Source organism: Salvelinus fontinalis, chromosome 25 (assembly GCF_029448725.1).
Source record: "Salvelinus fontinalis isolate EN_2023a chromosome 25, ASM2944872v1, whole genome shotgun sequence".
NCBI classification, from domain to species: domain Eukaryota; kingdom Metazoa; phylum Chordata; class Actinopteri; order Salmoniformes; family Salmonidae; genus Salvelinus; species Salvelinus fontinalis.
Genome location: NC_074689.1, coordinates 42890226 through 42909411, shown reverse-complemented (window position 1 = coordinate 42909411; position 19186 = coordinate 42890226). Strand labels below are relative to the sequence as shown.

The window sequence follows — 19186 nt, the reverse complement described above, 5'->3', positions numbered from 1 at the left end:
TGGATACCACTACTGGTCAGACTGGGGGTTACATCCCTGGATACCACTACTGGTCAGACTGGGGGTTACATCCCTAGATACCACTACTGGTCAGACTGGGGGTTACATCCCTGGATACCACTACTGGTCAGACTGGGGGTTACATCCCTAGATACCACTACTGGTCAGACTGGGGGTTACATCCCTGGATACCACTACTGGTCAGACTGGGGGTTACATCCCTAGATACCACTACTGGTCAGACTGGGGGTTACATCCCTGACACACGTAGGTTGATGGAGGTTGTTTTGTGGGTGACCCGGCCTAAAGAGCGCCCGTCCAGCGCTCCCACGTCCATGGGAATGGAGAGGGGTTTAGTGTGGATGTCCAGCTCGGACGCCAGGGTAGCATCCATAAAGCTCTCAGCGGCCCCAGAGTCGATGAGTAACCGGAGAGATTTCAACTGGTTTCCCCACAGCAAGATGGCATGAAAAGGGGTGCGAGTAAGGGGAGAGGAAAAGTTCTCTGTATGGCCCACCAGAGTACTTGCTCCTACCGGTGAGCCTTGTCTTGAAGTGGACAGGCGGACACGAAATGATCAGTAGTACCGTAATACAGGCAACTTTTATTGTGAAGCCTGTATAGCTGTTCAGCTGAGGGCAGCCTGGCTCTGCCTAGTTGCATCGGCTCGGGAAGAGGTGAATCGGCAGACTTCGGAGACTCTCGGGGGAAATCGGGTAGCCTCGGGTTCTCTCGGCAACCGTGCTGTAGGGGACTTCCGGGATGCTTCGGAGGTGAGGTGGAAGCCTTGGGTGGGTGAGGGAAATCGTACCTCCCCTCCTCCCTTCACTCCCGTAGTCACCCATCGATCCAAATGGGTTATGAGCGAGTCGGGATCCGTCTGTAGTTCCCAGGCTGCTTGTCCTTCCTCCGATATGCAGGAACATGTCGAACAGCGCGTCCGAGTTCTCAGCTGCCAACGTGCGGATATCCACCGCACGGAGTGTTTTTGCAATTTTTGGGGGGGGTTTCGTTTTTCATTATTTTGTTATTTTCTTTATTTTTTTTTATTTAATTGAATATTCGAAACATACAATATACTTGCAGTGAAGCCACTCAACAACTACATCATACCAGTCATCCAACAGACTCCCATTCAGCGCGACACAGAAGTATCCAGGGTCAATGACCTGCTCAACGTTGACAGATCTCCCACTAAATATCTTTCAACTTTCAATTATTTTCTTTCAATTCTTTCAATTTTCAACTTCCTGTAATGTTTAACGTTTACTTTCCTTCTATCTAATCGAATAGAATCCACAGATTGAGAGTTGAAAATAAAAACTTTTACTAAGAGTATTAGTATATTAGTAATTGACTGACCCGGTCTCTCCAGATCTCCAAACAGTACTATTTCTAGGGTAAATTTTAGATCGATGCTATTCATTTTCAGCCATTCCTGAACCTGAGACCGGAAACAGGCTACCTGAGGACAATACCAAAAGAAATGGTCTATTGATTCTGTATCCTCACAACAAAATCTGCAGAGCTTCGATGATTTTATGCCCCAAATATTCAAAATTTTGTTGGTATACATTTTGTTGGTATACTGGTATACTTTCCTATTTATGCTATTTTTATTCCTCCGCCAGTTTTGATCCTTTATATTGGGCAGACAGACCATTTCCTTACCTCCTCCTGCTGCCACCCGCCTCCTCCATTTTTGGGGCAATGCTATAATCAATTGGTTGTACTCTTGGATTGAGCAGACCTCCATGAAGGACATAACTCTACTAATCCAATTTACAATCTCACTTAAGAACAATAAACCCTTTTCAAACATCTTTACATAAATACAGGTATTTTATTAACCAGCACATTTGAGTTCAGCCATAATATTTGTTGTAATATTTGTTCTATCTTTTCAGGGGGATGAAATAAAAATTGTAGCCAGCTCTGAAATGCTTGTGTGAAAAAGAGAGATACTTTGAAAAAAGTATAATTTTCAATTAATTAATCGAAAATGGCAATTTTTAAACAATGGATTAGCTTTTCTTAGCAATCTACTTGAGAACCATTTAGGGTTCAAATAAAACTTTTGAATGAGTGAAGCTTTTAGAGAGAGGTTTAGTGCTTTTATATTTAATAATCTCAATCCACCCAATTCATATTCATTATATAGATAGGCATGTTTTGTTTTGTCTGGTTTAGCGTCCCAGACAAAGCGAAATATTTTTTGCTCATATGATTTGAAAAACGAATCATCAGGAGTAGGCAGCGCCATCAGTAAGTGAGTAAACTGAGATATGACTAAGGAGTTAATCAGGGCAATTTTTCCATAAATAGCCTCTCCATGGGTGCAGGATCTTGTCTATTTTTACAAGTCTCTATTGAAATTCATTGTGGGGAGCTTTATTATATATTTTGTGTTATGAATACCGAGTAGGTCTACTTCACCATCAGCCCATTTTATAGGTAAACTGCAGGGTAATGTAAAAGTTGTACTTTAAGGATCCAATACGTAATATTGTATACTTATCATAATTAAGTCCAGAGAATACAGAAAAGTAATCTAGATATTCAAATGAGACATTTCAGGGGATCTAGCTCACGAACACAATATAGAAAATGTTGACTCAAGGACACCTTTGTTTTTAAGCGTTGGATTTCTAATCCTCTAATGTTGTTATCGGATCTGATTTTAACAGCATTTCGATGGCCAGAACAAATAGATATGGTGACAGTGGACACCCTTGTTTAACTCCTCTTGACAATTCAAAAGTCTGAGAAGTAGCCGTTATTTACTAGTTAACACCTGGGTTGCTATACATTATTTTTACCCATTTTATAAGAGAATTGCCGAAATTTAAAAAATCCAGGCATTTATAAATAAAATCCAGTCTTACTTTATCAAATGCCTTTTCAAAATCCGCTATAAATACCATTCCTGGCTTCTTATATGTTTCATGATGTTCTATTATTTCTGGTAGTTGTTGTATATTATCTCCAATGTATCATCCATATATGTCACGTTCCTGACCTTATTTTCCTTTGTTTAACTTTGTTTAGTTGGTCAGGACGTGAGCTGGGTGGGTAGTCTATGTTATGTGTTTCTGTGTTGGGTTCAATGTGTTGCCTGATATGGTTCTCAATTAGGGGCAGGTGTTTGACGTTTCCTCTGATTGAGAACCATATTAAGGTAGGTTGTTCACACTGTTTGTTTGTGGGTGATTGTTCCTGTGTCTGTGTCTGCCACACGGGACTGTTTCGTTTGTTCGTTCGTTTGGCTAGTCTTTCCTGTTCGTGCGTTTTTCGTGTCTATGTAAGTTCTCAAGTTCAGGTCTGTCTACGTCGTTTTGTTAGATAGAGTACAGTATATACATATACATATGAGATGAGTAATGTAGGGTATGTAAACATTATATTAAGTGGCATTGTTTAAAGTGGCTAGTGATACATGTATTACATAAAGATGGCAAGATGCAGTAGATGATATAGAGTACAGTATATACATATACATATGAGATGAGTAATGTAGGGTATGTAAACATTATATTAAGTGGCATTGTTTAAAGTGGCAAGTGATACATTTTTACATACATTTCCATCATTTCCCATTATTAAAGTGGCTGGAGTTGAGTCAGTATGTTGGCAGCTGCCGCTAAATGTTAGTGGTGGCTGTTTAACAGTCTGATGGCCGTGAGATAGAAGCTGTTTTTCAGTCTCTCGGTCCCTGCTTTGATGCACCTGTACTGACCTCGCCTTCTGGATGATAGCGGGGTGAACAGGCAGTGGCTCGGGTGGTTGTTGTCCTTGATGATCTTTATGGCCTTCCTGTGACATCGGGTGGTGTAGGTGTCCTGGAGGGCAGGTAGTTTGCCCCCGGTGATTCGTTGTGCAGACCTCACTACCCTCTGGAGAGCCTTACGGTTGTGGGCGGAGCAGTTGCCGTACCAGGCGGTGATACAGCCCGACAGGATGCTCTCGATTGTGCATCTGTAGAAGTTTGTGAGTGCTTTTGGTGACAAGCCGAATTTCTTCAGCCTCCTGAGGTTGAAGAGGCGCTGCTGCGCCTTCTTCACAAAGCTGTCTGTGTGGGTGGACCAATTCAGTTTGTCCATGATGTGTACACCGAGGAACTTAAAACTTACTACCCTCTCCACTACTGTACCGTCGATGTGGATAGGGGGGTGCTCCCTCTGCTGTTTCCTGAAGTCCACAATCATCTCCTTTGTTTTATTGACGTTGAGTGTGAGGTTATTTTCCTGACACCACACTCCGAGGGCCCTCACCTCCTCCCTGTAGGCCGTCTCGTCGTTGTTGGTAATCAAGCCTACCACTGTAGTGTCGTCCGGCAAACTTGATGATTGAGTTGGAGGCGTGCATGGCCACGCAGTCGTGGGTGAACAGGGAGTACAGGAGAGGGCTCAGAACGCACCCTTGTGGGGCCCCAGTGTTGAGGATCAGCGGGGTGGAGATGTTGTTACCTACCCTCCCCACCTGGGGGCGGCCCGTCAGGAAGTCCAGTACCCAGTTGCACAGGGCGGGGTCGAGACCCAGGGTCTCGAGCTTGATGACGAGTTTGGAGGGTACTATGGTGTTAAATGCTGAGCTGTAGTCGATAAACAGCATTCTCACATAGGTATTCCTCTTGTCCAGATGGGTTAGGGCAGTGTGCCGTGTGGTTGCGATTGCGTCGTCTGTGGACCTATTGGGTCGGTAAGCAAATTGGAGTGTGTCTAGGGTGTCCGGTAGGGTGGAGGTGATATGGTCCTTGACTAGTCTCTCAAAGCACTTCATGACGACGGAAGTGAGTGCTACGGGACGGTAGTCGTTTAGCTCAGTTACCTTAGCTTTCTTGGGAACAGGAACAATGGTGGCCCTCTTGAAGCATGTGGGAACAGCAGACTGGGATAAGGATTGATTGAATATGTCCGTAAACACACCAGCCAGCTGGTCTGCGCATGCTCTGAGGACGCGGCTGGGTATGCCGTCTGGGCCTGCAGCCATGCGAGGGTTAACACATTTAAATGTTTTACTCACCTCGGCTGCAGTGAAGGAGAGCCCGCAGGTTTTGGTAGCGGGCCGTGTCAGTGGCACTGTATTGTCCTCAAAGCGAGCAAAAAAGTTATTTAGTCTGTCTGGGAGCAAGACATCCTGGTCCGCGACGGGGCTGGTTTTCTTTTTGTAATCCGTGATTGACTGTAGACCCTGCCACATACGTCTTGTGTCTGAGCTGTTGAATTGCGATTCTATTTTGTCTCTATACTGGCACTTAGCTTGTTTGATTGCCTTGCGGAGGGAATAGCTACACTGTTTGTATTCGGTCATGTTTCCGGTCACCTTGCCCTGGTGGAAAGCAGTGGTTCGCGCTTTCAGTTTCACACGAATGCTGCCATCAATCCACGGTTTCTGGTTTGGGATTTTTACTTTGGCTGTGAGTGTCTCGTTTTCTCCTTGGATCGTGAGAATTTCACTCTGGAAGAACTCCAAACTCCCCCTCAGCCCTGATACCTCCTCACACAACACAGTGTTGCATGGATTCCAGCCAGAGCACAGGCCTCTACTTCAATGGGAAGTAAATTGTCCGTTTCTGTAGATTAATCAGTTTTTCTTTTTTTTGTAGGGTTTAAGTTATTTTGTGAGGTAGTTGGATCTTTCCATGAAGGAGTATGTTGTTCCTCCATAGCGTAAAGCTGTTGGCACTCGTAGATTTCCCTCATGATCTCTTTAGTATCCAGATTGGCTCTTTACTGCAACCAGTTGTTTTACAAAAAGATAACAATGAGTCTTTCCCACGACGATGACAGGTGTCTGTAGTACAGCCAGCTAGCACTCGCGGAATCCACGCAAAAAAAGGAACACAAACTTGCAGTCCCAGCCGTAAAGGCTAACTACTTCGTGGAATCCTTAGCAACAAAACTTCGATTTAATGAAAATGTTGTAATGTAAACAACAAACCGAGTGTAGACAGTACAATGTCCTGTTGCCGCTCTGATGTATGATGACGTCTGCTGAATAGTTAGCTTGTTTAGCGATTACCACTAACAGATCGTGTGCTAGATATTTAGCTTGTTTAGCGATTACCACGAACAGATCGTGTGCTTGATAGTTAGCTTGTTTAGCTAGTTACCACTAACAGATCGTGTTCTAGATAGTTAGCTTGTTTAGCTAGTTACCACTAACAGATTGTGTTCTATATAGTTAGCTTGTTTAGCTAGTTACCACTAACAGATTGTGTGCTACATAGTTAGCTTGTTTAGCTAGTTACCGCTAACAGATTGTGTTCTAGGTAGTTAGCTTGTTTAGCTAGTTACCACTAACAGATTGTGTGCTACATAGTTAGCTTGTTTAGCTAGTTACCACTAACAGATTGTGTTCTAGATAGTTAGCTTGTTTAGCTAGTTACCACTAACAGATCGTGTGCTAGATGGTTAGCTTGTTTAGCTAGTTACCACTAACAGATTGTGTTCTAGATAGTTAGCTTGTTTAGCTAGTTACCACTAACAGATCGTGTGCTACATAGTTAGCTTGTTTAGCTAGTTACCACTAACAGATCGTGTGCTAGATGGTTAGCTTGTTTAGCTAGTTACCACTAACAGATTGTGTTCTAGATAGTTAGCTTGTTTTGCTAGTTACCACTAACAGATCGTGTGCTAGATGGTTAGCTTGTTTAGCTAGTTACCACTAACAGATTGTGTTCTAGATAGTTAGCTTGTTTAGCTAGTTACCACTAACAGATTGTGTGCTAGATGGTTAGCTTGTTTAGCTAGTTGGCCGAAGACAAGGAGGAAATAACAAGTGGTGAATCCTGACTGTTCCCTCACTACTTCCCTTTCCACTGTCCAGGCCGGTGTGTGTTTGTATGTGTGCTGGTGTGTCTTTCCACTCCACCCTTGGCTTCCTCTGAGACATCTCCAGGCATAGGACTGTTCATGTTTATCTGCTCAAGCCCAGAACCCAGCTGGCCCCTCCATCCACTCCACCCAACCCAGAGAAGGCTGCTCCTGCTGAGCCTGATAACCTCTGGCCTCTCCCTGAGCAAACACTGGAGCCCGGACCATACCAGTGGCCACACACACCCAGACTGTGCAGAGACACAGAGGGGAGTGGTCATGTGAAGGCTATTGTTTCCTGTGGGTAGGCATGCTATAGCAGGCTGGTGCTGGGTTAGAGCAGGGCTGGAGATGGGTTAGAGTAGGGTTGGAGATGGGTTAGAGTAGGGTTGGAGATGGGTTAGAGTAGGGCTGGAGATGGGTTAGAATAGGGCTGGAGATGGGTAAGAGTAGGGTTGGAGATGGGTTAGAGTAGGGTTGGAGATGGGTTAGAATAGGGCTGGAGATGGGTTAGAGTAGGGTTGGAGATGGGTAAGAGTAGGGTTGGAGATGGGTTAGAGTAGGGTTGGAGATGGGTTAGAGTAGGGCTGGAGATGGGTTAGAGTAGAGTTGGAGATGGGTAAGAGTAGGGTTAGAGATGGGTTAGAGTAGGGTTGGAGATGGGTTAGAGTAGGGCTGGAGATGGGTTAGAGCAGGGTTGAAGATGGGTTAGAGTAGGGTTGGAGATGGGTTAGAGTAGGGCTGGAGATGGGTTAGAGTAGGGTTAGAGATGGGTTAGAGTAGGGCTGGAGATGGGTTAGAGTAGGGTTGGAGATGGGTTAGAGCAGGGTTGGAGATGGGTTAGAGTAGGTCTGGAGATGGGTTAGAGTAGGTCTGGAGATGGGTTAGAGTAGGGCTGGAGATGGGTTAGAGCAGGGTTGGAGATGGGTTAGAGTAGGGCTGGAGATGGGTTAGAGTAGGGCTGGAGATGGGTTAGAGTAGGGTTGGAGATGGGTTAGAGCAGGGTTGGAGATGGGTTAGAGTAGGGCTGGAGATGGGTTAGAGTAGGGCTGGAGATGGGTTAGAGTAGGGTTGGAGATGGGTTAGAGTAGGGTTGGAGATGGGTTAGAGCAGGGTTGGAGATGGGTTAGAGTAGGGTTGGAGATGGGTTGGAGATGGGTTAGAGCAGGGTTGGAGCAGGGCTGGAGATGGGTTAGAGTAGGGCTGGAGATGGGTTAGAGCAGGGTTGGAGATGGGTTAGAGCAGGGTTGGAGCAGGGCTGGAGATGGGTTAGAGTAGGGCTGGAGATGGGTTAGAGTAGGGCTGGAGATGGGTTAGAGTAGGGTTGGAGATGGGTTAGAGTAGGGTTGGAGATGGGTTAGAGTAGAGTTGGAGATGGTTTAGAGATGAGTTAGAGTAGGGATGGAGATGGGTTAGAGTAGGGCTGGAGATGGGTTAGAGTAGGGTTGGAGATGGGTTAGAGTAGGGTTAGAGCAGGGTTAGAGCAGGGTTGGAGATGGGTTAGAGTAGGGTTGGAGATGGGTTAGAGTAGGGTTGGAGATGGGTTAGAGCAGGGTTGGAGATGGGTTAGAGTAGGGTTGGAGATGGGTTAGAGTAGGGTTGGAGATGGGTTAGAGCAGGGTTGGAGCAGGGCTGGAGATGGGTTAGAGTAGGGCTGGAGATGGGTTAGAGTAGGGCTGGAGATGGGTTAGAGCAGGGTTGGAGATGGGTTAGAGTAGGGTTGGAGATGGGTTAGAGCAGGGTTGGAGCAGGGCTGGAGATGGGTTAGAGTAGGGCTGGAGATGGGTTAGAGTAGGGCTGGAGATGGGTTAGAGTAGGGTTAGAGATGGGTTAGAGTAGGGTTGGAGATGGGTTAGAGTAGGGCTGGAGATGGGTTAGAGCAGGGTTGGAGATGGGTTAGAGCAGGGTTGGAGATGGGTTAGAGTAGGGTTGGTGCTGGGTTAGAGCAGGGCTGGAGATGGGTTAGAGTAGGGCTGGAGAGGTGTTAGAGCAGGGTTGGAGATGGGTTAGAGTAGGGTTGGAGATGGGTTAGAGTAGGGTTGGAGATGGGTTAGAGTAGGGTTGGAGATGGGTTAGAGTAGGGTTGGAGATGGGTTAGAGTAGGGTTGGAGATGGGTTAGAGTAGGGCTGGAGATGGGTTAGAGTAGGGTTGGAGATGGGTTAGAGTAGGGCTGGAGATGGCTGGGCATGCTATAAGGCAGCGTTTCCCAAACTTGATACTGAGGGCCCCATTATTGGAATTCATATTTGAATCAGCAGTGTAGTGCTAGGGCGAAAACCAAACCGTGCACCCCTTGGGGTCCTGCAGACAGAGTTTGGGAAACTCTGCTATAAGGGCAGGGATGATGTTGATGGGACAGTATGGGGACAGAAGAGGAAACAGAACAGTAGTGATTTCAGAGGCATTTTGTTGTTGAAGGAAGAGTGCAGCACTTGTATTGCATTCCTGTGGTCTTGAATGAGCCAAGTTTCCCCAGATCTCTGTGGAATGGGAAGAGGTCATGGGGTGTGTCAGAAATATTCTAGCTATTTTCACAACCAGAATTATGAGTGTAATAGCTGGCAGTGGCTAGGGCAGTGATGAGGGCAGTGGCTAGGGCAGTGATGAGGGCAGTGATGAGGGCAGTGGCGAGGGCAGTGATGAGGGCAGTGGCTAGGGCAGTGGCTAGGGCAGTGATGAGGGCAGTGGCGAGGGCAGTGATGAGGGCAGTGATGAGGGCAGTGATGAGGGCAGTGGCGAGGGCAGTGATGAGGGCAGTGATGAGGGCAGTGGCGAGGGCAGTGATGAGGGCAGTGACGAGGGCAGTGGCTAGGGCAGTGATGAGGGCAGTGATGAGGGCAGTGATGAGGGCAGTGGCGAGGGCAGTGGCTAGGGCAGTGATGAGGGCAGTGGCGAGGGCAGTGATGAGGGCAGTGATGAGGGCAGTGGCTAGGGCAGTGATGAGGGCAGTGATGAGGGCAGTGGCGAGGGCAGTGATGAGGGCAGTGATGAGGGCAGTGGCTAGGGCAGTGATGAGGGCAGTGATGAGGGCAGTGGCTAGGGCAGTGATGAGGGCAGTGACGAGGGCAGAGGCGAGGGCAGTGGCTAGGGCAGTGGCTAGGGCAGTGATGAGGGCAGTGATGAGGGCAGTGGCTAGGGCAGTGATGAGGGCAGTGATGAGGGCAGTGGCTAGGGCAGTGATGAGGGCAGTGACGAGGGCAGAGGCGAGGGCAGTGGCTAGGGCAGTGGCGAGGGCAGTGATGAGGGCAGTGATGAGGGCAGTGGCTAGGGCAGTGATAAGGGCAGTGACGAGGGCAGTGGCTAGGGCAGTGACGAGAGCAGTGGCTAGGGCAGTGACGAGAGCAGTGGCGAGGGCAGTGATGAGGGCAGTGGCCAGGGCAGTGACGAGGGCAGTGGCTAGGGCAGTGATGAGGGCAGTGATGAGGGCAGTGATGAGGGCAGTGGCGAGGGCAGTGGCTAGGGCAGTGACGAGGGCAGTGATGAGGGCAGTGATGAGGGCAGTGGCGAGGGCAGTGGCTAGGGCAGTGACGAGGGCAGTGACGAGGGCAGTGGCTAGGGCAGTGATGAGGGCAGTGATGAGGGCAGTGATGAGGGCAGTGGCGAGGGCAGTGGCTAGGGCAGTGACGAGGGCAGGCGCGAGGGCAGTGATGAGGGCAGTGACGAGGGCAGTGGCTAGGGCAGTGATGAGAGCAGTGATGAGGGCAGTGATGAGGGCAGTGGCGAGGGCAGTGGCTAGGGCAGTGACGAGGGCAGGCGCGAGGGCAGTGATGAGGGCAGTGACGAGGGCAGTGGCTAGGGCAGTGATGAGGGCAGTGATGAGGGCAGTGATGAGGGCAGTGGCGAGGGCAGTGGCTAGGGCAGTGACGAGGGCAGGCGCGAGGGCAGTGATGAGGGCAGTGACGAGGGCAGTGGCTAGGGCAGTGACGAGGGCAGTGATGAGGGCAGTGATGAGGGCAGTGGCGAGGGCAGTGGCTAGGGCAGTGACGAGGGCAGGCGCGAGGGCAGTGATGAGGGCAGTGACGAGGGCAGTGGCTAGGGCAGTGATGAGGGCAGTGACGAGGGCAGTGGCTAGGGCAGGGATGAGGGCAGTGACGAGGGCAGTGGCTAGGGCAGTGATGAGGGGAGTGGCAGTGACGAGGGCAGTGGCTAGGGCAGTGATGAGGGCAGTGACGAGGGCAGTGGCTAGGGCAGTGATGAGGGCAGTGACGAGGGCAGTGGCGAGGGCAGTGATGAGGGCAGTGACGAGGGCAGTGGCGAGGGCAGTGATGAGGGCAGTGACGAGGGCAGTGGCTAGGGCAGTGATGAGGGCAGTGACGAGGGCAGTGGCGAGGGCAGTGATGAGGGCAGTGATGAGGGCAGTGACTAGGGCAGTGATGAGGGCAGTGGCTAGGGCAGTGATGAGGGCAGTGACGAGGGCAGTGGCTAGGGCAGTGATGAGGGCAGTGACGAGGGCAGTGGCTAGGGCAGTGATGAGGGCAGTGGCTAGGGCAGTGATGAGGGCAGTGACGAGGGCAGTGGCTAGGGCAGTGATGAGGGCAGTGGCTAGGGCAGTGATGAGGGCAGTGACGAGGGCAGTGGCTAGGGCAGGGATGAGGGCAGTGACGAGGGCAGTGGCTAGGGCAGTGATGAGGGGAGTGGCAGTGACGAGGGCAGTGGCTAGGGCAGTGATGAGGGCAGTGACGAGGGCAGTGGCTAGGGCAGTGATGAGGGCAGTGACGAGGGCAGTGGCGAGGGCAGTGATGAGGGCAGTGACGAGGGCAGTGGCTAGGGCAGTGATGAGGGCAGTGGCGAGGGCAGTGGCTAGGGCAGTGATGAGGGCAGTGACGAGGGCAGTGGCTAGGGCAGTGATGAGGGCAGTGACGAGGGCAGTGGCTAGGGCAGTGATGAGGGCAGTGGCGAGGGCAGTGATGAGGGCAGTGATGAGGGCAGTGGCTAGGGCAGTGATGAGGGCAGTGACGAGGGCAGTGGCGAGGGCAGTGATGAGGGCAGTGACGAGGGCAGTGGCTAGGGCAGTGATGAGGGCAGTGACGAGGGCAGTGGTGAGGGCAGTGGCGAGGGCAGTGATGAGGGCAGTGACGAGGGCAGTGACGAGGGCAGTGACGAGGGCAGTGATGAGGGCAGTGGCGAGGGCAGTGATGAGGGCAGTGATGAGGGCAGTGATGAGGGCAGTGGCTAGGGCAGTGATGAGGGCAGTGACGAGGGCAGTGGCTAGGGCAGTGACGAGGGCAGTGACGAGGGCAGTGGCTAGGGCACTCACCTGGACTCCATCACCTCCTTGATTATCTTCCCTGTATATGTCACTCCCTTTGGTTTCTTCCCCAGGTGTTTCTGACTCTGCTTTCATGTCGGTGCGCTTGTTTGTGTTTCGTGTTCATTGTTTCAGTTATTTATTAAAACACTTCCCTGAACTTGCTTCCCGACTCTCAGCGTACTCGTTACAAATAGCCTGTGTTTGGAGTTGGCAGTTAACAATCCTAACCTAGCCTACATGTCTTTACACATCGCACTTCTCCTAAAAAAAAAAGACTAATTTGTATTGTATGTGTGAGGCATGATCTCAATAAGAAAAGTATAGCCTAAGCCTACTGTTGATACTGCATTATAGGACTGAATCATTGAAGTACATTCGGAGGAGTACGTCTTTGGTAACCAGATGAGAGGCTCTCTCTGGAGATGGGGATGCCTGAACACGCTAAATGAACACGCTAAATGAACACGCTAAATGAACACGCTAAATGAACACGCTAAATGAACAAGCTAAATGAACACGCTAAATGAACACGCTAAATGAACACGCTAAATGAACAAGCTCAATGAACACGCTAAATGAACACGCTAAATGAACACGCTAAATGAACACGCTAAATGAACACGCTAAATGAACACGCTAAATGAACAAGCTCAATGAACACGCTAAATGAACACGCTAAATGAACACGCTAAATGAACACGCTAAATGAACACGCTAAATGAACACGCTAAATGAACACGCTAAATGAACACGCTAAATGAACAAGCTAAATGAACACGCTAAATGAACACGCTAAATGAACACGCTAAATGAACAAGCTCAATGAACACGCTAAATGAACACGCTAAATAAACACGCTAAATGAACACGCTAAATGAACACGCTCAATGAACACGCTAAATGAACACGCTAAATGAAGAAGCTAAATGAACACGCTAAATGAACACGCTAAATGAACACGCTAAATGAACACGCTAAATGAACACGCTAAATGAACACGCTAAATGAACACGCTAAATGAACACGCTAAATGAACACGCTAAATGAACACGCTAAATGAACACTCTAAATGCAGTAGGCTGCGTGTGTGTATGTTTTAGGATGTGCAGGATTTATTAAATTCAAGGCACTCTGACGAATAGTCCATTTAAACACCTTTTATGGATTGTAGAATAACTATCTTCAAAGTAATGACTCCGGACGTCGGGTTTGATATGAAAGCTTCTTTTAGTAATAATTCTTGATCACGTTACATTTAACAACTTTACATTCTACAGAGCAATGCCAGCAAGTTGCTAGCGCAAAGGAGCCAAACTAATCACCTGTTAATTGCACTTAACTAGCGCGTTCACTCTCTACTTCCTGACGCAAGGCATTCTGGAACTTGCAGTCAAAAGTGTAATTCAATACTAACCAATACAATTACATATGTAAATAACTGTAAAGAAATATCTTTACATACAGCTCAAGGAATTAACTTAAACATTAACTCTGTAACACATTAAAGTTACAACATGGATAGGCTGATTGGACACTAGATCGGCGGTACCTGGGTCCTTCGTTTGAACTTCTCGAGGCAACTCTTTTCATCCCTTGAGCTGCACCAAAAGGCCAGAGATGAGGTGGAAGGAGTGGGGCCCTATTTAGACTCAGGTGGTGTACATACCATCCACCGTTTCTGAGTGTATTACTCACTAATGTTCAGTCCCTGGGATAATAAAGTAGATGATCTGTGGGCGAGGATCTCCTTCCAGCGAGACATAAGGGACTGTAACATTTGGTTGTGGAAACAGTCTGGTGGGAATATTGTCGGTACATCACTAAAGATTTGCTCTCGAAACCCAAAAACTGTCCAGTTGTGTGGATGATTAGATTGACATTTTAGTCATTTAGTGAAAGGTGCTTGGGGGAACCGTTGAGCTACTGTTAGAGGAAGTATGTCTGGAGTGACTTCCTGTCACTTTGGCACCTATTGTCCTCACTCCGTTGCAACAGACTGAGACAACCTTTTCATTATAGTCTGTACCCCGTAACCCAGTTTTGTCTCTCCTTCTGTACACACACACACACACACACACACACACACACACACACACACACACACACACACACACACACACACACACACACACACACACACACACACACACACACACACACACACACACACACACATACATAAGATCATGTGTTTGCATAAGATAGCTAGACTATATAAGGCCTACGTACTCTTTGTACAGGAGGCTCTCACTTCATTTCACCTGCGTGGGTGATGTCCCCTCCTTATTATAATACGTTTCTAATAAATTAATACCTTGATTGATTATTGACTATGCCTCTTCTCATTATTAGATAAAGGTAGAATTTCCACCACAGGTGCAAAAAAAACATTAATCTGATGTTACTAGAACATTCCCAGAACATATTTAATCTGTTCTATAAAGGTTCCCAGAATGTTTCATTAGGTTGTGGGAACATTGTGGGGACATGACAAGAGATGTGTTCCCAGAACACATTTAATCTGTTCTATAAAGGTTCCCAGAACATGTCATTAGGTTGTGAGAACAGAGTGGCTAATTACAAAATAGGTTCCCAAAAAACAAAACAAAAAATATAGTCAGTTGTGATGACATTCATACAATGTTTAAGTTAGGTTGCACAGGATATCCAATTATAGCTGTAAGAATGAAATAAGTCTGTTTATATGACGTTCGTAGCATATTTATTTTAAGGTTTAACACAATACACCATTGACGTTCACGCATCATGCATTTTACCTTGTCTTGGAGATCCTAAGCACATTTCAAGAACATTTTGAAAATATTATATTTAAGTTTTACAGCATTTAAAACACCACATTCTCAGCATGCAAATTAAAGCATAAAAAAGTCGATTGGAATACATTCCCATTATGTTTCTCTATAGACTGGAATACATCCCCATTATGTTTCTCTATAGACTGGAATACATCCCCATTATGTTTCTCTATAGACTGGAATACATCCCCATTATGTTTCTCTATAGACTGGAATACATCCCCATTATGTTTCTCTATAGACTGGAATACATCTCCATTATGTTTCTCTATAGACTGGAATACATCCCCATTATGTTTCTCTATAGACTGGAATACATCCCCATTATGTTTCTCTATAGACTGGAATACATCCCCATTATGTTTCTCTATAGACTGGAATACATCCCCATTATGTTTCTCTATAGACTGGAATACATCCCCATTATGTTTCTCTATAGACTGGAATACATCCCCATTATGTTTCTCTATAGACTGGAATACATCCCCATTATGTTTCTCTATAGACTGGAATACATCCCCATTATGTTTCTCTATAGACTGGAATACATCCCCATTATGTTTCTCTATAGACTGGAATACATCCCCATTATGTTTCTCTATAGACTGGAATACATCCCCATTATGTTTCTCTATAGACTGGAATACATCCCCATTATGTTTCTCTATAGACTGGAATACATCCCCATTATGTTTCTCTATACACTGGAATACATCTCCATTATGTTTCTCTATGGATTGGAATACATCCCCATTATGTTTCTCTATAGACTGGAATACATCCCCATTATGTTTCTCTATAGACTGGAATACATCCCCATTATGTTTCTCTATAGACTGGAATACATCTCCATTATGTTTCTCTATAGACTGGAATACATCCCCATTATGTTTCTCTATAGACTGGAATACATCCCCATTATGTTTCTCTATAGACTGGAATACATCCCCATTATGTTTCTCTATAGACTGGAATACATCCCCATTATGTTTCTCTATAGACTGGAATACATTCCCATTATGTTTCTCTAAAGACTGGAATACATCCCCATTATGTTTCTCTATAGACTGGAATACATCCCCATTATGTTTCTCTATAGACTGGAATACATCCACATTATGTTTCTCTATAGACTGGAATACATTCCCATTATGTTTCTCTATAGACTGGAATACATCCCCATTATGTTTCTCTATAGACTGGAATACATCCCCATTATGTTTCTCTATAGACTGGAATACATCCCCATTATGTTTCTCTATAGACTGGAATACATCCCCATTATGTTTCTCTATAGACTGGAATACATCCCCATTATGTTTCTCTATAGACTGGAATACATCCCCATTATGTTTCTTTATAGACTGGAATACATCCCCATTATGTTTCTCTATAGATTGGAATACATCCCCATTATGTTTCTCTATAGACTGGAATACATCCCCATTATGTTTCCCTCCAGACTGGAATACATCCCCATTATGTTTCTCTATAGACTGGAATACATCCCCATTATGTTTCTCTATAGACTGGAATACATCCCCATTATGTTTCTATGGACTGGAATACATCCCCATTATGTTTCTATATAGACTGGAATACATCCCCATTATGTTTCTCTATAGACTGGAATACATCCCCATTATGTTTCTCTATATACTGGAATACATCCCCATTATGTTTCTCTATAGACTGGAATACATCCCCATTATGTTTCTCTATAGACTGGAATACATCCCCATTATGTTTCTCTATAGACTGGAATACATCCCCATTATGTTTCTCTATAGACTGGAATACATCCCCATTATGTTTCTCTATAGACTGGAATACATCCCCATTATGTTTCTCTACAGACTGGAATACATCCCCATTATGTTTCTCTATAGACTGGAATACATCCCCATTATGTTTCTCTATAGACTGGAATATATCCCCATTATGTTTCCCTCCAGACTGGAATACATCCCCATTATGTTTCTCTATAGACTGGAATACATCCCCATTATGTTTCTCTATAGACTGGAATACATCCCCATTATGTTTCTCTATAGACTGGAATACATCCCCATTATGTTTCTCTATAGACTGGAATACATCCCCATTATGTTTCTCTATAGACTGGAATACATCCCCATTATGTTTCTCTATAGACTGGAATACATTCCCATTATGTTTCTCTATAGACTGGAATACATCCCCATTATGTTTCTCTATAGACTGGAATACATCCCCATTATGTTTCTCTATAGACTGGAATACATCCCCATTATGTTTCTCTATAGACTGGAATACATCCCCATTATGTTTCTCTATAGACTGGAATACATCCCCATTATGTTTCTCTATAGACTGGAATACATCCCCATTATGTTTCTCTGTAGACTGGAATACATCCCCATTATGTTTCTCTATAGACTGGAATACATCCCCATTATGTTTCTCTATAGACTGGAATACATCCCCATTATGTTTCTCTATAGACTGGAATACATCCCCATTATGTTTCTCTATAGACTGGAATACATCCCCATTATGTTTCTCTATAGACTGGAATACATCCCCATTATGTTTCTCTATAGACTGGAATACATCCCCATTATGTTTCTCTATAGACTGGAATACATTCCCATTATGTTTCTCTATAGACTGGAATACATCCCCATTATGTTTCTCTATAGACTGGAATACATCCCCATTATGTTTCTCTATAGACTGGAATACATCCCCATTATGTTTCTCTATAGACTGGAATACATCCCCATTATGTTTCTCTATAGACTGGAATACATCCCCATTATGTTTCTCTGTAGACTGGAATACATCCCCATTATGTTTCTCTATAGACTGGAATACATCCCCATTATGTTTCTCTGTAGACTGGAATACATCCCCATTATGTTTCTCTATAGACTGGAATACATCCCCATTATGTTTCTCTATAGACTGGAATACATCCCCATTATGTTTCTCTATAGACTGGAATACATCCCCATTATGTTTCCCTCCAGACTGGAATACATCCCCATTATGTTTCCCTATAGACTGGAATACATCCCCATTATGTTTCTCTATAGACTGGAACACATCCCCATTATGTTTCTCTATAGACTGGAATACATCCCCATTATGTTTCTCTGTAGACTGGAATACATCCCCATTATGTTTCTCTATGGACTGGAATACATCCCCATTATGTTTCTCTATAGACTGGAATACATCCCCATTATGTTTCTCTATAGATTGGAATACATCCCCATTATGTTTCTCTATAGACTGGAATACATCCCCATTATGTTTCTCTATAGACTGGAATACATCCCCATTATGTTTCCCTCCAGACTGGAATACATCCCCATTATGTTTCCCTATAGACTGGAATACATCCCCATTATGTTTCTCTATAGACTGGAATACATCCCCATTATGTTTCCCTATAGACTGGAATACATCCCCATTATGTTTCTCTATAGACTGGAATACATCCCCATTATGTTTCTCTATAGACTGGAATACATCCCCATTATGTTTCTCTATAGACTGGAATACATCCCCATTATGTTTCTCTATAGACTGGAATACATCCCCATTATGTTTCTCTATAGACTGGAATACATCCCCATTATGTTTCCCTCCAGACTGGAATACATCCCCATTATGTTTCTCTATAGACTGGAATACATCCCCATTATGTTTCTCTATAGACTGGAATACATCCCCATTATGTTTCTCTATAGACTGGAATACATCCCCATTATGTTTCTCTATAGACTGGAATACATCCCCATTATGTTTCTCTATAGACTGGAATACATCCCCATTATGTTTCTCTATAGACTGGAATACATCCCCATTATGTTTCTCTATAGACTGGAATACATCCCCATTATGTTTCTCTGTAGACTGGAATACATCCCCATTATGTTTCTCTATAGACTGGAATACATCCCCATTATGTTTCTCTATAGACTGGAATACATCCCCATTATGTTTCTCTATAGACTGGAATACATCCCCATTATGTTTCCCTCCAGACTGGAATACATCCCCATTATGTTTCCCTATAGACTGGAATACATCCCCATTATGTTTCTCTATAGACTGGAACACATCCCCATTATGTTTCTCTATAGACTGGAATACATCCCCATTATGTTTCTCTGTAGACTGGAATACATCCCCATTATGTTTCTCTATGGACTGGAATACATCCCCATTATGTTTCTCTATAGACTGGAATACATCCCCATTATGTTTCTCTATAGATTGGAATACATCCCCATTATGTTTCTCTATAGACTGG

At 45.5% G+C, this 19186-nt stretch overlaps 1 protein-coding gene across 1 annotated transcript in view; it reads left to right on the top strand.

The window, feature by feature from the left end:
- LOC129823294 (1-phosphatidylinositol 4,5-bisphosphate phosphodiesterase delta-1-like) overlaps nt 1–19186 on the top strand; it is an 81050-nt gene that overhangs the window by 24557 nt on the left and 37307 nt on the right. The gene's annotated exons all lie outside the window — the stretch shown is intronic.